The sequence below is a fragment of the Haliotis rufescens genome, unplaced genomic scaffold, assembly GCF_023055435.1.
Source record: "Haliotis rufescens isolate VD_foot unplaced genomic scaffold, xgHalRufe1.0.p SCAF_7, whole genome shotgun sequence".
Lineage (NCBI taxonomy): Eukaryota > Metazoa > Mollusca > Gastropoda > Lepetellida > Haliotidae > Haliotis > Haliotis rufescens.
Window position 1 is genome coordinate 16033714 of NW_025964361.1, and position 22122 is coordinate 16055835.

At 43.2% G+C, this 22122-nt stretch overlaps 1 protein-coding gene across 13 annotated transcripts in view; it reads left to right on the plus strand.

The window, feature by feature from the left end:
• The window catches only part of LOC124115022 (beta-1,3-galactosyltransferase 1-like), a 78629-nt gene that overhangs the window by 31189 nt on the left and 25318 nt on the right, over nucleotides 1-22122 (plus strand). For 3 of the 13 annotated variants that reach the window (XM_046475814.2, XM_046475812.2, XM_046475820.2), the window contains exon 2: nucleotides 21569-21759. The exons of 4 other annotated variants lie outside the window; for them this stretch is intronic. The gene's annotated coding sequence lies outside the window, so the exon portion shown is untranslated. Of the gene's footprint in view, nucleotides 1-2054; nucleotides 2463-9869; nucleotides 10019-18957; nucleotides 19408-21568; nucleotides 21760-22122 lie in introns of those variants that run through there. 6 more of the 13 variants (XM_046475815.2, XM_046475816.2, XM_046475819.2 and 3 more) reach the window with 6 other exon arrangements.

Here is a 22122-nt window from a genome sequence, read left to right on the forward strand (position 1 = left end):
TGTGTGTACACATACCTTTAGACAGAAGGATCCACCAGCTGTGTCTTCACATACCCATAGACAGAAGAATACACCAGCTGTGTCTACACAGACCTATAGACAGAAGGATCCACCAGCTGTGTCTACACAGACCTATAGACAGAAGGATCCACCAGCTGTGTCTACACATACTTATAGACAGAAGGATCCACCAGCTGTGTCTACAGATACCCATAGACAGAAGGATCCACCAGCTGTGTCTACACAGACCTATAGACATAAGGATCCACCAGCTGTGTCTACACAGACCTATAGACAGAAGGATCCACCAGCTGTGTCTACACAGACCTATAGACATAAGGATCCACCAGCTGTGTCTACACAGACCTATAGACAGAAGGATCCACCAGCTGTGTCTACACATACTTATAGACAGAAGGATCCACCAGCTGTGTCTACACAGACCTATAGACAGAAGGATCCACCAGCTGTGTCTACACAGACCTATAGACAGAAGGATCCACCAGCTGTGTCTACACAGACATATAGGCAGAAGGATCCACCAGCTGTGTCTACACATACTTATAGACAGAAGGATCCACCAGCAGTGTCTACACAGACATATAGACAGAAGGAGCTGTCATGTGTTGTATATATATAGCTCACCGTACTAGATATGAATATGTTTTGATTCATTGATATTCGATAGATACCCACAGGCACATCTCAGATAGTTCTTTTTCCAAGCTTGGGAAGAGGTGAAATCTGACAGTACCAAATCTGGTGAATACGGAGGATGCTCAATGGGTTCAAAGTCACACTCATACGCTGCAGGCATGGCGACAACAGTCTTGTGTACAGATGCCTTGTCCTGGTGGAACAACACACATCTAGTGACTTTTCGACGACATCTTGATATTCCCACGCAGTTGCCTTAGCAGATTATCATGGTGTTGGCCATTAACCTTTTGGGAGGTAGTTACCTGTAGGATTTCTTTGGAATCCCATAAAACTGAAGCAATCACCTTGTCAGCTGATGGAAGAGACGTTGCCTTTTATCGGAGGAAACGTTAGATGTTTCCGCTGCTTTGACTGTTGTTCAGTGTGTGGCTGATGCATGGTTACACATTACGCAACACAATCAGCTTGGTCTGCTTCAAAACGACATGATGATGAGAGATGATGAACCTTGAGCGTATCTGATCAAGACTCAGAAGCCTTAGAACCTATCTTGCTGAAGCCTTTATCACGCTCAGTTCCTTCCCCGGAATGTTCTCCACTCTCCCATTGACAGCTGCCCACAGTACTGCCTGTACTGGCTAGGTGACTTGTGGGGTGTCGATCATCCCAGATTATATACTAGTAATGTATTTTGTCAACATTTGATGGCAATTGAAGGTTTTCCTCATCTTGGATCACCATGGGGGATCTCTCTTCCACTGTGAACTCTGCTGCCCATCTCTTACAGCGGGACTTGATGGAGCAACATTCCTCAGAGTTAATATGGATGGCTTGCTGTAATAGTTAGCCTATTCAGCTGCAGTTACTTCATGACGCCCAGTTTTTGTCAACAGTGAATACCTAGTCAGTTTAATGCCTGCAGAAATATACTGCTTGGTTGTGGTTTAAATGCAGTCTTTAAGCATGGAAAGTATTGTACTTACTACATTTAAACTGTTACGGGTGTACTGTACCTTCGTAGTTTGGCTCAGAACTTTATAGTCACCCCTGGTACATACACAGGTAAACAGACTGCCCCTGCCTTCCTGTGATTAACACAGTGCATCTGACAGACTACTTCTTGTACACGCTTATTTCACAAACTGCTTTAAATGTGCGCGCCTAAGAATGTATGGCGTTTGACATGCGTGTCTATGCACATAGGAGACGTGTGTAATAAGGTTTATCGTATCTCTATTCAAACTGACAATTTAATGATTTCAGTGACAAGGAAACTGCATACACATAATCTTTCGATAACATGTGACACGTGTGCATTGCACTCATCTTTTATTCATATCGAACAAAGGTTTTAGATATATTTCCCATGAGTCTGCGCGCAGAGGGTAATGACAGGCGGAACCACCGCCACGTGGAGACTGGTATCATGCATATTACTCCCTTCAGGGAGGACACAGTTAATATGAGTGGAAAAAGGTGCGCAGAGGGAAAATAACGTCCTAGATTGTACATTTCATCTAGCGCAATGCTTGCACACGTCAGTCTGTTGCTAGGTTCGTCACGATCACTTCCTAACCTGTCTACTGCCCAGGTCAAGCTGGGGACACATGGTAGTGGGATTGGCATATGATGCATGACAGTTGATAACATTCTTATCATACTTTTACATATGCATCCGGATAGATAGCCGTAACAGTGTTGTAAGTTTCCTCGATGTATTGAGGATAGAAAACGTCCCACGTTGAAAATTCATGTGAGAAATTTGTTATTTCAATTTCCGTGTTGCCTGGATTACGCAAAAGGTAGGTGATAATAATTGCAAGTACAATTTTTGAGAGGTTAAATGGCTGTTCTTTCCAGGACTGGCATGCCTCTTTAGATTCTCCTTTATCGTATAAGTCTCATACATCTTCTAATTATCTTCTATTTATGTAAGTTTTGAATATAAACAGCTCTCAACAAAAGTGGGCGTGGATGTAATATCCAAGGAATAAAGTAAATCGTTGTAGTCTTGACACTTGTAATGATGAAGTTGTTTTATGTAAGCACTGTAAATGAAATGATGATAAAATCTATATGGTTTAGAATGACTAAATAAGCATCTGCGTCAACGCTTAATTCCAACAGGGGCGGTGGGGCAGACAAGTTGTTAAAGCGTTCGCTCGTCACGCCCAACACCCGGGTTCGATTCCCTACATGGGTACAATATGTGAAGCCCAATTCTGGTGTCCTCCGCCGTGATATTGCTGGAATATTGTTTCATGCGGCGTAAAACTAAACTCACTCACTGACTCACTAAAGTACAACAACTGTACCTGGACAGTATGTGTCACTCGACAGATTGTGTTCACATTCAGATGTCAGTGTAATTGCACGTGCTGCAACATTCTTCAAACAAGCATTCACTACATAAATTGTTTTTATATAGATGAATGTAACGTCCAGTTCTGTCGCATATGGTAACTCCAAGTAAGCTTATGTGAAGGTTCTTATGCCTTGGGTCATGTGGCCTTTATGCAAAAAACCCCACTGTCCCTCTGTCTGTCGGATTACATGCTGGTCGTCACACATTTAGCAACATGACCAAGGTTATTCTAAATTCGAAGGTATTCTAAAACCCACAAGAGCGGCCGTGTCGATGCATATCCGGTCCTACTGAACTGCACTCAGCTGTGTAAGACAATAATCAGCACCTAGGAATAGGTTAGGAACTTTCTTGTACTACAAAGGACATGTCTTTTGGGCATCGCATGCGTTGTGGAAACGTTGGCTATACTTGGTCGAAGTTTCAAATTGATCTGTCAATGCATTGAACGGAATGATCAAATACGATCTGTGTGTTGGTATTGAGTTATTTTGCTACCTATTTTTAGGTATTTGGTGATAGATAAAATAGCTGCTACCCCATCCTGGCCAAAAGTATTAGAGTGCTCGCGAGTCCAGCCCTAGACATAATTATGTGTTCGCATGTGTAGCCCGTGAGGTGACAGCTCCCCAGCTCGTGGCTTGGGGCAATCATCTCACATCACGATTGATGACACTGGCCACAAGTTAGTGAAGATGTTGGCGTTAGTAAAAGCATCCACGTTGAATAATTATATCCGCAACTTAGATTCCGTATATGGAAATATACACTAGAAAAAAAACACCATGGTGTTGTACTGCAAACAGTCAGCGAGAAACTGTAACTCGTCAGTTATATAGTTAAACCCTGTTAACAATGAATACAGTAAATGAAATGTCTGTGATAAGATGTGAATGAATGCCTCAACTGTTTTACATTGAGAAATTTCCAAAGATTAGCATCTGACATATTGCTCCAGTATGGAGCGTTTCACAACAGAGGAAGAAAATTATATCCTTCCCTTCATGCGCTAGACCACCACAGACATGTAATTAAGCATCAAAGACATTAGGCTGTGACAAGTCGCTCACCACACCACACTGTGAAGGAGAGGATTTAGTATCAGATTGTTGAACCGCGTCTCCAGCAACTTTACTATTTGCGTCTAGACACATACTTTAACACACGGTTTATATAGACAGTCCCTGCATGTGAGGTAGGACAATATTTTGCTTTATAACATACATGTATCCGGCTATTTACGCGATATGCCTGTCTTGGCTACAGGCTAGTCTGCCCTTCAGCTGGACTGCCCGACAGCTATTATCTTGGATGATACATGGGATTTCCATTCCGTTTTGAATTTTTCTAACACGGATGTAATTTTCTTCTGTATTTGATCTGATGTTGGGGAACTTCCTCGTTGACAGGAAGAGAGCATTTTTTTAGCAAACTCTCGCGCATATATGTATGTGTCTGTAATCTGTAGATAAACATATTGAATTGAAGACTTTATTCCCAACACTGAATTTCGTCTTTTCGATGGACAGATCATGGGCAAGTCAAAACAAATAAACACATTACGGGACAGTGAAATGTTTCGACGTTACTTAGAGGCGTTCAACTGCCTCTGGCCTCCATGTTTTAGGTCGGAACATTCGGTTCTGTATTCACTGCATTCAATCACCACGAGTCAGACGGATCCGACTTACTGACACTGCAGTCAAGTACAACTCTACGAGTCAAATGTATCCTACTGACTGACACCCTAGTCAAGTACAACTCTACGAGTCAGATGTATCCGACTGGCTAACACGCCGGTCAAGTACAATTCTATGAGTCAGATGTATCCGAGTGACACCCCAGTCATGTACAACTCTACGAGTCAGATGTATCCTACTGGCTAACACCCCAGTCATGTACAACTCTACGAGTCAGATGTATCCGACTGGCTAACACCCCAGTCATGTACAACTCTACGAGTCTGATGGATCCAACTGGCTGACACACCGGTCATGTACAACTCTACGAGTCTGATGGATCCAACTGGCTGACACGCCGGTCAAGTACAACTCTACGAGTCTGATGGATCCAACTGGCTGACACACCGGTCATGTACAACTCTACGAGTCTGATGTATCCTACTGGCTGACACCCTAGTCAAGTACAACTCTACGAGTCAGATGTATCCGACTGGCTGACACGCCGGTCAAGTACAACTCTACGAGTCTGATGGATCCAACTGGCTGACACCCCAGTCATGTACAACTCTATGAGTCTGATGGATCCGGTTTGACACACCGGTCAAGTACAACTCTACGAGTCTGATGGATCCGACTGGCTGACACACCGGTCAAGTACAACTCTACGAGTCTGATGGATCCAACTGGCTGACACACCGGTCATGTACAACTCTACGAGTCTGATGGATCCTACTAGCTGACACACCGGTCATGTACAACTCTACGAGTCTGATGGATCCAACTGGCTGACACACCGGTCAAGTACAACTCTACGAGTCTGATGTATCCTACTGGCTGACACGCCGGTCAAGTACAACTCTACGAGTCTGATGGATCCAACTGGCTGACACATCGGTCATGTACAACTCTACGAGTCTGATGGATCCAACTGGCTGACACACCGGTCAAGTACAACTCTACGAGTCTGATGTATCCTACTGGCTGACACGCCGGTCAAGTACAACTCTACGAGTCTGATGAATCCAACTGGCTGACACACCGGTCATGTACAACTCTACGAGTCTGATGGATCCAACTGGCTGACACACCGGTCATGTACAACTCTACGAGTCTGATGGATCCAACTGGCTGACACACCGGTCATGTACAACTCTACGAGTCTGATGGATCCAACTAGCTGACACACCGGTCATGTACAACTCTACGAGTCTGATGGATCCAACTGGCTGACACACCGGTCAAGTACAACTCTACGAGTCTGATGGATCCAACTGGCTGACACACCGGTCAAGTACAACTCTACGAGTCTGGTGTATCCTACTGGCTGACACACCGGTCAAGTACAACTCTACGAGTCTGATGTATCCTACTGGCTGACAAACCGGTCAAGTACAACTCTACGAGTCTGATGTATCCTACTGGCTGACACACCGGTCATGTCCAACTCTACGAGTCTGATGGATCCAACTGGCTGACACCCCAGTCATGTACAACTCTACGAGTCTGATGTATCCTACTGGCTGACACACCGGTCATGTACAACTCTACGAGTCTGATGGATCCAACTGGCTGACACCCCAGTCATGTACAACTCTACGAGTCTGATGTATCCTACTGGCTGACACACCGGTCATGTACAACTCTACGAGTCTGATGGATCCAACTGGCTGACACACCGGTCATGTACAACTCTACGAGTCTGATGTATCCTACTGGCTGACACGCCGGTCAAGTACAACTCTACGAGTCTGATGTATCCTACTGGCTGACACACCGGTCATGTACAACTCTACGAGTCTGATGGATCCAACTGGCTGACACACCGGTCAAGTACAACTCTATGAGTCAGATGGATCCGACTGGCTGACACCCCAGTCATGTACAACTCTACGAGTCTGATGGATCCAACTGGCTGACACACCGGTCAAGTACAACTCTACGAGTCTGATGGATCCGACTGGCTGACACGCCGGTCAAGTACAACTCTACGAGTCTGATGTATCCTACTGGCTGACACACCGGTCATGTACAACTCTACGAGTCTGATGGATCCAACTGGCTGACACACCGGTCAAGTACAACTCTACGAGTCTGATGGATCCAACTGGCTGACACCCCAGTCAAGTACAACTCTACGAGTCTGATGGATCCAACTGGCTGACACCCCAGTCATGTACAACTCTACGAGTCTGATGGATCCAACTGGCTGACACACCGGTCATGTACAACTCTACGAGTCTGATGGATCCAACTGGCTGAAACACCGGTCATGTACAACTCTACGATTCTGATGGATCCGGTTTGACACACCGGTCATGTACAACTCTACGAGTCTGATGGATCCGACTGGCTGACACACCGGTCATGTACAACTCTACGAGTCTGATGTATCCTACTGGCTGACACACCGGTCAAGTACAACTCTACGAGTCTGATGGATCCGACTGGCTGACACACCGGTCAAGTACAACTTCCCTAACAACTCCCTTGTGAAAGAGATTAGGGCCCCTGGCGAACATCATCATCGTAACTCAATACTGCTTTTGAAGTTCTAAGTACCAGTAAATACATATGTTTAACAATTTTAGGAATCATTTGTGAACCGTGTTGTTATGTGTTTTTTGGGATCATCAAGTGACTGCCAGCCTCAATGATGACTAGGCCATATGTCATGTTTGACACTGCCCTATTAAAGTATACTTTAATTTGACGTTATATATATATATATATATATATATATATATATATATATATATATATATATATATATATATATATATATATATGTGCTGTAGGGTGACAATACGTGTGATCTACGAGACTAATGTAATTTGTCTTTGAACTTAAGAACAGGACATTTTGATAAAGAAATGGACTTTGGTACTCTATGTATTGGCTGCATGTGATAAACGGAATAAGCGAGTTCCATTCGTTTTGGACGTCAGATCATGCCTTCTGTTGTCAGGTTTTGTACAACTTGTATGGCACGGTCCCATCTAAAGAGAAACAAGGAACAATTAGAGGGTTCATACAGACTCAGCTGGCCATGTAAATATATATATTTGTAAGCACATCCCTAGCCCTAGACTCGCCGGGGCGTATATGCGATGTCATATTCTATGGTCGTTTGCTAAGGGTTATGTACAGGTGCATTACTATGTGTGTTGTATTTTTTAATTCATTGGATGCACATCAAAGTGCATACCTGTCACATCAAAGACATTACATGTTTGCCCGACAAGACAGGTAAATCTGTCCTCGGTAATCTTCCGTATAGTTCCAATGTTAAGCAACGAGACAGAAGATGAAAGGAAGCTTGCGCCATGACTTCAACTGGGCTTAGCGACCGAACTGTTATTATCTTGACAGGATGACCATCTCATTGTCAGGTCCAAAGCATAGATACATTTCTGGAGCCAACAATAATTGACTGCTTGTATGTTTCCACTGATTCACTTATCGCGGTGCCAAGGCACGCACATCGTATGAGGATAATACATTTCGGGAATTGCTTGGCTTCCGTGCGCTTTAGACTAATTTGTAAACCAAACATTTATTTTGGGATTGTTGTGGTGTTTTATTTACAATCTGACCCCCAGTGAAAGCTATTATTAGACATAACATTGACTCAACAGATTTGTGTCAAAGTCTGTCTGTGTCCCTGATCTCACGGCAACTTCGGGGGCAATCCGTCAATTAGAAACGTGTGTTCACAGACTGTGTCGCTTCACAGATCGTAACTTGGGTCAACGGTAACAGGGAAACTTGGAACACTGTGTTCAACAGACTGTCAATTCTCCCAACGTAAACTAAGGCAACCGTAACAGGGAAACTTGGAACACAGCGTTCCACAGACTGTCAATTCTCCCAACGTAAACTAAGGCAACCGTAACAGGGAAACTTGGAACACTGTGTTCTACAGACTGTCAATTCTCCCAACGTACACTAAGGCAACCGTAACAGGGAAACTTGGAACACTGTGTTCAACAGACTGTCAATTCTCCCAACGTACACTAAGGCAACCGTAACAGGGAAACTTGGAACACTGTGTTCAACAGACTGTCAATTCTCCAAACGTACACTAAGGCAACCGTAACAGGGAAACTTGGAACACTGTGTTCCACTGTCTGCATCGGTTCCCCAACCGTAACCTGTGAATAATAGTGAAACTTGGAACATTGTGTTTCTCAGCCTACACAGGGTGACACTTTGAGCACTATTTTCGCCAGTCATAGTAAGTTTTCGCTAGTTCATGCAAACAGTTGATATACATTGCATTTTATGTGATCGCAAATTAGGTGTGACCAATGATGCAGTGGACAGGATGTGAAGAGACGGAGTTTCATCTTCATACCATATGTTTGCGTATCATCTCAGTCCCAGTTGTGTATCACAGGCACCATGTTTTAGAAACAGTTGAGCGCTATACTCACACTACATGGATGGTGGCTTTTGGGTGCTAACAATGTTGTCTTGGCACTGTTAATAACAAGCACTCGTGAGAGGAGACAAGTTAATTGTTCAGATTGTCTGCTGGGACAACTCGGTACTTGCATGTTATGAGAGGCTAATGTCCTGTTTGTGTTGACATCCTGAGATGTTCAAAGATACACACGACCGAAGACTGAGTGGAAAATATACACGAAGCAATGATAACAATGTGTAGGAATGCTCCTGAATAACACTTTTTACCATTTAATCCCTTGTTTCATAACATATTAACCCGAAACCGGTTAGGCAATGAATAAAAATACATATTTACTACCATCCATTCCTCTCAATTTTGTTATGAAAGATATATCGTCCTCTTGCGTATTCCAGTATTGGTATGGTCATACAGATGCTTTGTTTTTCTGTTTTTATGTTGTGGCTTTCGCCACTGTACCTGTTTAATCGAATATACTTCACAGTTTGGGAAAGGTGTGCAAATGTAGGGAAAAATCCCAATAAACGTTATTTTCAAACCAAATGACGTCTAACAAAGGTGAAACAAAAGCTGATACTTTGAAATCCTTCTTTACACTGCTCATTGTTTACCGACCGGACTTGTTGACTCGGAACAAGAAAAGCGCTCGCTATTTGCCGATGTTTGCCGATGACGTAAGTGTGAGTCGCCGATGTTTGCCGAAGTAATAGCCATAAACCGCTGTCACGGCCGTGGTAGTTTTTCAATGTAGTGACGAAGGTCTAAGTCGCTGACATACGGGACTTGAGGTTTAGTGTGAAATCAGATATCAAGGGCTACATTACCTAAATCTATAGCTTCGGGTTCAGCCAGAAATTGTTGCACTTGGCTTACGTCTTCTCTGGGGTAAGTTTTCAAGATAATGTCAATATGTCATTTAGCACTTGATTAACGGAGCTATAACAATTGTGTTGTACTGGTTGATGCGCTAAGGTCGGAGTATAGTTTTTTGTATGACATGCATTTTGATGATAAATGTTGAACCCCCGACCCAGGGGAAACAAATCCTGACATGTTTTCTGATGCATTGACATGTTGACATTTTATGTCATGAGGATATGTAATACATGGTTACAATGCATCTCTGCTTTTGTCATGAGGATATGTAATACATGGTTACAATGCATCTCTGCTTTTGTCATCGTATGCCCCCCTGTTTCACAATTCACGGTCTGTTCTTGTTTAACAGTTTTGTCTCACAAACATATTCTGTCTGTTGTCAATTCACGAAACCAGTTTCATGTAACGTGATCTGCCGTTGTCAATATGTTCTCCCTTGTTTTATGAAAAGTGATCTGTTATGGTCAACATATACTCACTTGTTTGATGAAACGTGATCTGTTATGGTCAACATATACTCACTTGTTTTATGAAACGTGATCTGTTATGGTCAACATATACTCCCTTGTTTTATGAAACGTGATCTGTTATGGTCAACATATACTCACTTGTTTGATGAAACGCGATCTGCTGTGGTCAGTATGTTCTCATTATGTTTAAGGGAACTCCATCTGTTTAAGGAGTAAAATGAAGACACGGTCGAACTGTTTGTTCGTTACGTATAAGCATGGCTTAACTGACACTACTACCCATAGAAGAAGAATTGTGAGTGATCATGATTGAATGGGTTGGGATGAGAGTTGTTGACTAGTCATGGTTGAATGGGTTAGGATGAGAGTTGTTGACTTGTCATGATTGAATGGGTTAGGATAAGAGTTGTTGACTTGTCATGATTGAATGGGTTAGGATGAGAGTTGTTGACTCGTCATGGTTGAATGGGTTAGGATGAGAGTTGTTGACTTGTCATGATTGAATGGGTTAGGATGAGAGTTGTTGACTCGTCATGATTGAATGGATTAGGATGAGAGTTGTTGACTATTCATGGTTGAATGGGTTAAGATGAGAGTTGTTGACTTGTCATGATTGAATGGGTTAGGATGAGAGTTGTTGACTTGTCATGATTGAATGGATTAGGATGAGAGTTGTTGACTAGTCATGGTTGAATGGGTTAGGATGAGAGTTGTTGACTTGTCATGATTGAATGGATTAGGATGAGAGTTGTTGACTCGTCATGGTTGAATGGGTTAGGATGAGAGTTGTTGACTTGTCATGATTGAATGGGTTAGGATGAGAGTTGTTGACTCGTCATGATTGAATGGGTTAGGATGAGAGTTGTTGACTTGTCATGATTGAATGGATTAGGATGAGAGTTGTTGACTAGTCATGGTTGAATGGGTTAGGATGAGAGTTGTTGACTTGTCATGATTGAATGGGTTAGGATGAGAGTTGTTGACTCGTCATGATTGAATGGGTTAGGATGAGAGTTGTTGACTTGTCATGATTGAATGGGTTAGGATGAGAGTTGTTGACTTGTCATGATTGAATTGGTTGGGATGAGAGTTGTTGACTAGTCATGGTTGAATGGGTTAGGATGAGAGTTGTTGACTCGTCATGATTGAATGGGTAAGGATGAGAGTTGTTGACTTGTCATGATTGAATGGGTTAGGATGAGAGTTGTTGACTTGTCATGATTGAATGGGTTAGGATGAGAGTTGTTGACTAGTCATGGTTGAATGGGTTAGGATGAGAGTTGTTGACTTGTCATGATTGAATGGGTAAGGATGAGAGTTGTTGACTCGTCATGATTGAATGGATTAGGATGAGAGTTGTTGACTGGTCATGGTTGAATGGGTTAGGATGAGAGTTGTTGACTTGTCATGATTGAATGGGTTAGGATGAGAGTTGTTGACTCGTCATGATTGAATGGATTAGGATGAGAGTTGTTGACTAGTCATGGTTGAATGGGTTAGGATGAGAGTTGTTGACTTGTCATGATTGAATGGATTAGGATGAGAGTTGTTGACTCGTCATGATTGAATGGGTTAGGATGAGAGTTGTTGACTTGTCATGATTGAATGGGTTAGGATGAGAGTTGTTGTCTTGTCATGATTGAATTGGTTGGGATGAGAGTTGTTGACTAGTCATGGTTGAATGGGTTAGGATGAGAGTTGTTGACTCGTCATGATTGAATGGGTAAGGATGAGAGTTGTTGACTTGTCATGATTGAATGGGTTAGGATGAGAGTTGTTGACTTGTCATGATTGAATGGGTTAGGATGAGAGTTGTTGACTTGTCATGATTGAATGGGTTAGGATGAGAGTTGTTGACTTGTCATGATTGAATCGGTTGGGATGAGAGTTGTTGACTTGTCATGATTGAATGGGTTAGGATGAGAGTTGTTGACTCGTCATGATTGAATGGGTTAGGATGAGAGTTGTTGACTAGTCATGGTTGAATGGGTTAGGATGAGAGTTGTTGACTTGTCATGATTGAACTGGTTAGGACGAGAGTTGTTGACTAGTCATGATTGAATGGGTCCTTTGCTGAACTGTAGTGGGACTTGTACTGAACTGTGCTCGGTCTTGTACTGATATATGCTCGGTCTGGTACTGAACTGTGCTCGGTCTTGTACTGAACTGTGCTCAGTCTTGTACTGAACTGTGGTGGGATTAGTACGGAACTATGATTAGACTACTGACCTGTCAAAGGATCAGTCCTGACTAATTCATTTGATTACACCTGTCGTCACTTTGACCCCAAGCTGTTGACCATTTGTTTGGCCCCGTTTCTGCGTTTACCGCTGCTCGTGTGCATACAGTTTTGTAACATTTAACACCTTCCTTGTACACTAATAATCCATTTTTTACCGTGCATGTTATTTATTTTCTTCCATCAGAATATAGCAATTAATGATAGGGTGTGCTGCCTATGACCATAGGCGGTATACGTGACATTGATGAAAGCTAACCGACATTCTACTTACTGTTCTTCTTTCCTGCATATTTGATTTCAAAAGCCATTGCATCGTTCCATACACACATTTATAATAAATACGATATATCCATTGACTGAACGCCAATGTTATGGGCACCAATTGGTCAGTAATAACCAGCGTCTGTGTTGCGTGTCAATATATACCGTGTAGTTAGCCAGCTGTTTTTAACGTTGTAGGAAATAATGCGGCTTCCTCACGGATGCTACGTGCTTTACTCCCACGGATGAGGCTGCATTTAAGACAAGTTCCTTTTCTGGAAACTATGACATTTCACAGTTGGTCTCAAAATGACAACCACTCTAAGATAAAAGTGTCTTTCAAAATATTCCGTACGCCTATTTCATATAATGTTCCCGAAACATTACACACACCGTCGAATAGGCCAAAAACAACAATGTAAAAAGCATGTGTATAGTACAGACAATTAAGTAGTTCAATACGTATACGACTCACACCCTACCACACCAGTCTATACAACCTCACACAACCTACCACACCAGTATATACAACCTCACAGACCCTACCACACCGGTATATACAACCTCACACACCCTACCACACCAGTATATACAACCTCACACACTCTACCACACCAGGCTATACAACCTCACACACCATACCACGCCAGTATATACAACCTCACACATCATACCACACCAGTATATACAACCTCACACCCCCTACCACACCAGTCTATACAACCTCACACACCATACCACACCAGTATATACAACCTCAAACACCCTACCACACCAGTATATACAACCTCACACACCCTACCACACCAGTATATACAACCTCATACACCCTACCACACCAGTATATACAACCTCACACACCCTACCACACCAGTATATACAACCTCACACACACTACCACATCAGTCTATGCAACCTCACACTCCCTACCACACCAGACTATACAACCTCACACACCCTACCACACCAGACTATACAACCTTACACACCCTACCACACCAGTATATTCAACCTCACACACCCTACCACACCAGTCTATACAACCTCACACACCCTACCACACCAGTATATACAACCTCACACACACTACCAAACCAGTCTATACAACCTCACACACCCTACCACACCAGTATATACAACCTCACACACCCTACCACACCAGTCTATACAACCTCACACACCATACCACACGAGCATACACAACCTCACACACCCTACCACACCAGTCTATACAACCTCACACAACATACCACGCCAGTATATACAACCTCACATAACCAACCACACCAGTATATACAACCTCACACATCATACCACACCAGTATATACAACCTCACACAACCAACCAAATCAGTATATACAACCTCACACACCCTACCACACCAGTCTATACAACCTCACACACCCTACCACACCAGTATATACAACCTCACGGAACCAACCACACCAATATATACAACCTCACACATCATACCACACCAGTATATACAACCTCACACACCCTACCACACCAGTATATACAACCTCACACACCCTACCACACCAGTATATACAACCTCACTGCCCCTACCACACCAGTCTATACAACCTCACACACCCTACCACACCAGTATATACAACCACACACTCTACCACACCAGTATATACAACCTCACACACCCTACAACACCAGTATATACAACCTCATACACCCTACCACACCAGTATATACAACCTCACACACCATACCACACCAGTATATACAACCTCACACAACATACCACACCAGTATATACAACCTCACACACCCTACCACACCAGTATATACAACCTCACACACCCTACCACACCAGTCTATACAACCTCACACACCCTACCACACCAGTCTATACAACCTCACACACCCTACCACACCAGTCTATACAACCTCACATACCCTACCACACCAGTCTATACAACCTCATACACCATACCACACCAGTATATACAACCTCACACAACATACCACACCAGTATATACAACCTCAAACACCCAACCACACAAGTATATACAACCTCACATGCCCTACCACACCAGTATATACAACCTCACACACCATACCACACAAGTATAAACAACCTCACACAACCTACCACACCACTATATACAACCTCACACAACCTACCAAACCAGTATATACAACCTCACACACCCTATCACACCAGTCTATACAACCTCACACACCCTACCACACCAGTATATACAACCTCCCGAAACCTACCACACCAGTATATACAACCTCACACACCCTACCACACCAGTATATACAACCTCACACACCCAACCACACCAGTATATACAACCTCACACAACCTACCACACCAGTATATACAACCTCACACACCCTACCACACCAGTATATACAACCTCACACGTCCTACCACACCAGTACATGGAACCTCACACACCATACCACACCAGTCTATACAACCTCACATACCCTACCTCACCAGTCTATACAACCTCACACACCCTACCACACCAGTCTATACAACCTCACACACCTGACCACACCAGTATATACAACCTCACACTCCCTACCACACCAGTCTATACAACTACACCAACACACCGTGATATACCACCTCACACACCCTCGATCATTACACCAACACACCATGATAAACCACCACTACACCAACACAACATGATATACCACCACTTCACCAACACACCGTGATATACTACCACATTACCAACACACCGTGATATACCACCACTACACCAACACATCATGATATACCACCACTACACGAACACAGCATGATATACCACCACTACACCAACTACCATGATATGCCACCACTACACGAACACAGCATGATATACCACCGCACTACACCATGACATACCGCCTCACTACACCATGATATACCACCACCCAACCAACACACCATGATATACCACCGCACTACACCATGACGTACCACCTCACTTCACCATGATATACCAGCACTCCACCAACACACCATGATATACCACCTCACTACACCATGATATACCACCTCACGTCACCATGATATACCACAACTCCACCAACACACCATGATATATCACCACTCCACCAACACACCATGAAATACCACTTCACTACACCATGATATCGCATCACTACACCAACACAGCTTGATATACCACCTCACTACACCATGATATACCACCACTACACCAACACACCATGATATACCACCTCACTACACCATGATATACCACCACTACACCAACACACTGTGATATACCACCACTACACCAACACACTGTGATATACCACCACTACACCAACACACCATGATATACCACCACTACACCAACACACTGTGATATACCACCACTACACCAACACACCGTGATATACCACCACTACACCAACACACCGTGATATACCACCACTACAATAACACCATGATATACCACCACTACACCATGATATACCACCTCACTACACCAACACACCATGATATACCACCACTACACCAACACACCATGATATACCACCACTACACCAACACACCATGATGTACCACCACTACACCAACACACCGTGATATGCCACCACTGCACAACATACTATGATATACCACCACTACACCAACACACCATGATATACCACCACTACACCAACACACCCTGATATATCACCACTACACCAACACACCGTGATATACCACCACTACACCAACACACCGTGACATACCACCGCTAGATCTACACACCGTGATATACCAACACTACAATAACACCATGATATACCACCACTACACCATGATATACCATCTCACTACACCAACACACCATGATATACCACCACTACACCAACACACCGTGATATACCACCACTACACCAACACATCGTGACATACCACCACTACATCTACACACCGTGATATACAACCACTACACCAACACACCGTGATATACCACCACTACACCAACACACTGTGATATACCACCACTACACCAACACACTGTGATATACCACCACTACACCAACACACTGTGATATGCCACCACTACACTAACACACCGTGATATACCACCACTACACCAACACACCGTGACATACCACCACTACATCAACACACCATGATATACCACCACTACACCAACACACCGTCATATACCACCACTGCACAACACACTATGATATACCACCACTACACCAACACACCATGATATACAACCACTACACCAACACACCATGGTATACCACCTTGATCACGACACCAAGACACCGTGATATACCACCACTACACCAACACACCATGATATACCACCACTAACCCAACACACCGTGACATACCACCACTACACCAACATACCATGATATACAACCTCACTACACCAACGCACTATGATATGCCACCACTTCACCAACACACCGTGATATACCACCACTACCCCAACACACCTTGATATACCACCACTGCACAACACACTATATAATACCACCTCACTACACCAACACAACATGATATACCACCACTACACCAGCACACCATGATATACCACCACTACACCAACACACCATGATGTACCACCACTACACCAACACACCGTGATATGCCACCACTGCACAACATACTATGATATACCACCACTACACCAACACACCATGATTTACCACCACTACACCAACACACCCTGATATACCACCACTACACCAACACACCGTGATATACCACCACTACACCAACACTCCGTGACATACCACCACTAGATCTACACACCGTGATATACCAACACTACAATAACACCATGATATACCACCACTACACCATGATATACCATCTCACTACACCAACACACCATGATATACCACCACTACACCAACACACCGTGATATACCACCACTACACCAACACATCGTGACATACCACCACTACATCTACACACCGTGATATACAGCCACTACACCAACACACCGTGATATACCACCACTACACCAACACACTGTGATATACCACCACTACACCAACACACTGTGATATACCACCACTACACCAACACACTGTGATATGCCACCACTACACTAACACACCGTGATATACCACCACTACACCAACACACCGTGACATACCACCACTACATCAACACACCATGATATACCACCACTACACCAACACACTGTGATATACCACCACTACACTAACACACCGTGATATACCACCACTACACCAACACACCGTGACATACCACCACTACATCAACACACCATGATATACCACCACTACACCAACACACCGTCATATACCACCACTGCACAACACACTATGATATACCACCACTACACCAACACACCATGATATACAACCACTACACCAACACACCATGGTATACCACCTTGATCACGACACCAAGACACCGTGATATACCACCACTACACCAACACACCATGATATACCACCACTAACCCAACACACCGTGACATACCACCACTACACCAACATACCATGATATACAACCTCACTACACCAACACACTATGATATGCCACCACTACACCAACACACCGTGATATACCACCACTACCCCAACACACCTTGATATACCACCACTGCACAACACACTATATAATACCACCACTACACCAACACACCATGATATACCACCACTACACCAACACACCATGATATACCACCTTGATCACGACACCAAGACACCGTGATATACCACCACTACATCAACACACCATGATATACCACCACTAACCCAACACACCGTGACATACCACCACTACACCAACATACCATGATATACAACCTCACTACACCAACACACTATGATATACACAATTCCATCTTCTGCTGCCTGTACCTGTCAAATAACCCGCATCTCAATCGTGAAATAATCTAAGGACTTCTACCATAGTAAACGCTACTCATGTAAAGGAACATTTTCAAAGTGGCTGACGTGATTGAACGTAGTAAGCATTGTGAGCTGTGGCATATTCCGTTTGAAATAAGGCGCAATATATTTACCTATGGAGTGTATTTATAGAACGAACTAGTCTATATTACTAACGATGTTGAAATACATTGTCCGCCAAAAAGAGACAACTTAGTCATTAATCTACATTCATGCTCTGTACCACGCAGTATTTCACACGTGAGTACTGCCCCCTCACACCAGTATGTTTATCATTCTACGTTAAGTCCGCCCTCTAATCTCTCCCGTGACACAGGCCGTGACAAGAAGGTGGGGCAGCTACTCGCCGCACTGCCTGTAACGACCATGTGTAACTGGTCACCGTGCATGTGACGGCGGGATTGGTCACAAAGTTGTGCAAAAGTTGTTCATTTCAATCACAGTTTAGCTTTGAGTTTAGCATTTTGTTTAAGCTGGGCATCGTGGCAATACAACTCCCCAGCTGCCATGTAGATTTACTGAATGGAAACTTTGTGAAGGTAAGTTTGTTGGTGACAAGGAGATGCGGACGGGTGATAGAGAGATACCTTGCGTCCAGGGTGTGGACCGTACGAACAAACATGATGTGTACAGTAGTGTGTGTGTACGCCACAGCAACATGCTGCCCAGACACACGGGGCGTGCACTGTACATCTTACACTGACATATTGTACAAGGATGTGTGGTAGCGTTTTCAGGATCTGGCCGGGTTTTCAAGCCTACATTACATTAATCTCTAACGCGGATTTTAATTACATCTGGAGTTGCCTGACTTATTTTCTTTTCTTTTGACACTTAAGTGAATTATTGCACATGTTGTCGAACCCGTTTCCTATGATTTGAGGACGTGTGGTAATCGAGACCCGATTTACGTTGACACATGACAGAATGGTAGGAAATTAACTATTGTACATTTTCAGATATATAATATGGATAATTCCTGTAGAAAATAATGTTAATAATGCTGTGCTACATTATGTTACCGGTAACGATGTACCTGTTAAAGTTTTCATATACAACTTTGATGAGAAAAACTAAAAAAGGAAGAAAAATATATATCCATGTTCATTGCTCTCTATTTCATGTAACTCCGTCAGTATGTATTAAAAAAATATGTGCAAGCATATTCGTTCAGGACCCCACACTAATTTAAAGAGCATCGTCATCAGAAAACACACTGTACATGCACACGCTAAGGTGATTCACACAGTATACATACAGACTACGAACAGTTTTGGAATATCTTTCAAATAATGTCCACAAAAACACTTTGTCAAACATTAAAGGTGGGGATGCACTTGTTTTACAGATTATCAAGAAAATATTCTCGTAACTCTGGGCTCGTACCGACAGTAGCTCGAGTGTCTCATGAACATACTTACCTTTGGATGCACGGTCACATGACGGCTTATCCGCCATGCGAGAAGCACAAGCCACACCATGTATTTACACATTTACAATACTGGCAACTTGTGTTACACTGTCACATATGATTTGTGCTCAAGTATACTTCAGTGTTGTTATTGTATCTGTGCTGTGATATTTGGATATAGATTTTGAAATATACATGTTATGTTTGCACGGTTTTCTTTCTCGTGAAATGTAACAGTAAAAGTTGATGTATTCCAAATACAAAAGTTCCGCAATAGCACGCTCTTGTAACTGGGGCCTAAATATAATGGATATAAACACGATAAGTTCGCACACATGGCTATATACACGGAATATCTGCATAATTCGAGGAACATTTTAGACATCTGATTGGATTTAACGATGAAATCGTCAAGTAACAAATAACCTTTTGAAGATCAACCGCCGTGCTTGAACACGAGCCATGAAAAGGAAAAATAATTCTAAATGAGGTTTGGGAAGGATTAAGGTGTTTTAGCTGTTTACAAAACCCGCTTCCTTATATAACTGAGAGGGGACACAAGGCCCTTTCTATCACTGGAAGAGGGGAACACAGGAAATTATCAACTATTGTTAGAATCTCGATAAACAATACCATGTTTGTACTGTATGCTCTATCATTTGCTGAAGTTTACAAAAAATCTGGTCAGAAATCGCACACCGGCCTTGAAGAAACAGTCCATTCATACCTGTTTGCATACACCGCTTAACGCACCGGAGGAACGCTGTTCCCATTGGTTACTTGCCACACCGTCTGAACAGTGACTTCATGCCATGTCTGAATGTAGGAATGACGCTTCTTGTTGGTGTACGAGGGAGAAAGATCAAAATAACCGAGTTTTCATTATACTGAGAAGACAAATTGTGTACTTGTGTGTCGACAGAGGAAGGAACTCTACACAAATACCGGAATTGTCACACACAGATACATGTACCTAGCCCGGGGACGTTCATGTCTTGTATTACCAACATCTTGTGTTGGATAAATGTCGGTGGGCCAGCTGTGGACTTTTGTTGCAAATAAATCTATCATCTGGTTTATCAACGTGAACACGCCCCACTCTCCATCACGGAGCCGTTTGTGTGTGTGTGTGTGCCTGCGTGCGTGCGTGCGTGCGCGTGCGTGTGTGCGCGTGCGTGAGTGTGTGTGTGAACGAAAAGAGATAAGGGGTCAGTAGAACAGACATAAAAGACCAAACGATCAGATAAATTGATCACTCAAACTGATCGTTCTTTCTAATCCACCTATAGTTGAGTTCTCCTCCATCTGGTAATAGAAGCCACAGCGTCTCGTGACAGTCACGTGAATTGTAGATCCGAGCGGGCCATGTGAGGACGTTGTATAGCGGACTTCCTACACACACATCTAGGCAGTAGGAACTACTGTCACAGTAAGCCGACTTCAGTGTGGCCCTTTTGATTCAAACGCTGGTTTCGCTTAAGTAAGTAATACCACTTCCATGACACAACCTCACTCGTACTGTTTTATTTGTGTTTAAGTTTCATCAAGTTTAATACTATTCTTCTTCTGTTATATTCTTTGTTTCAAATCTTATCATTTCACACACATACACGTGGAAATACGCGTAAGACGTTGTAGGTCGTAAAGACTTGGCTGCCATGTCGCTTCAACTTTACTGAATTAACGATATGTGATTCGTTTTACTGTTGGGAAAATTCTATAAATTCCGTATTAGTCATTTTCCTGAATGTAATCTGGAGGTTGTGTTATCAAAAAAGCACCTGGTGCATCTGGTATGTGGGCCTACCGGGCGACAATAGGAGGATTACAGCACGTTATGAGC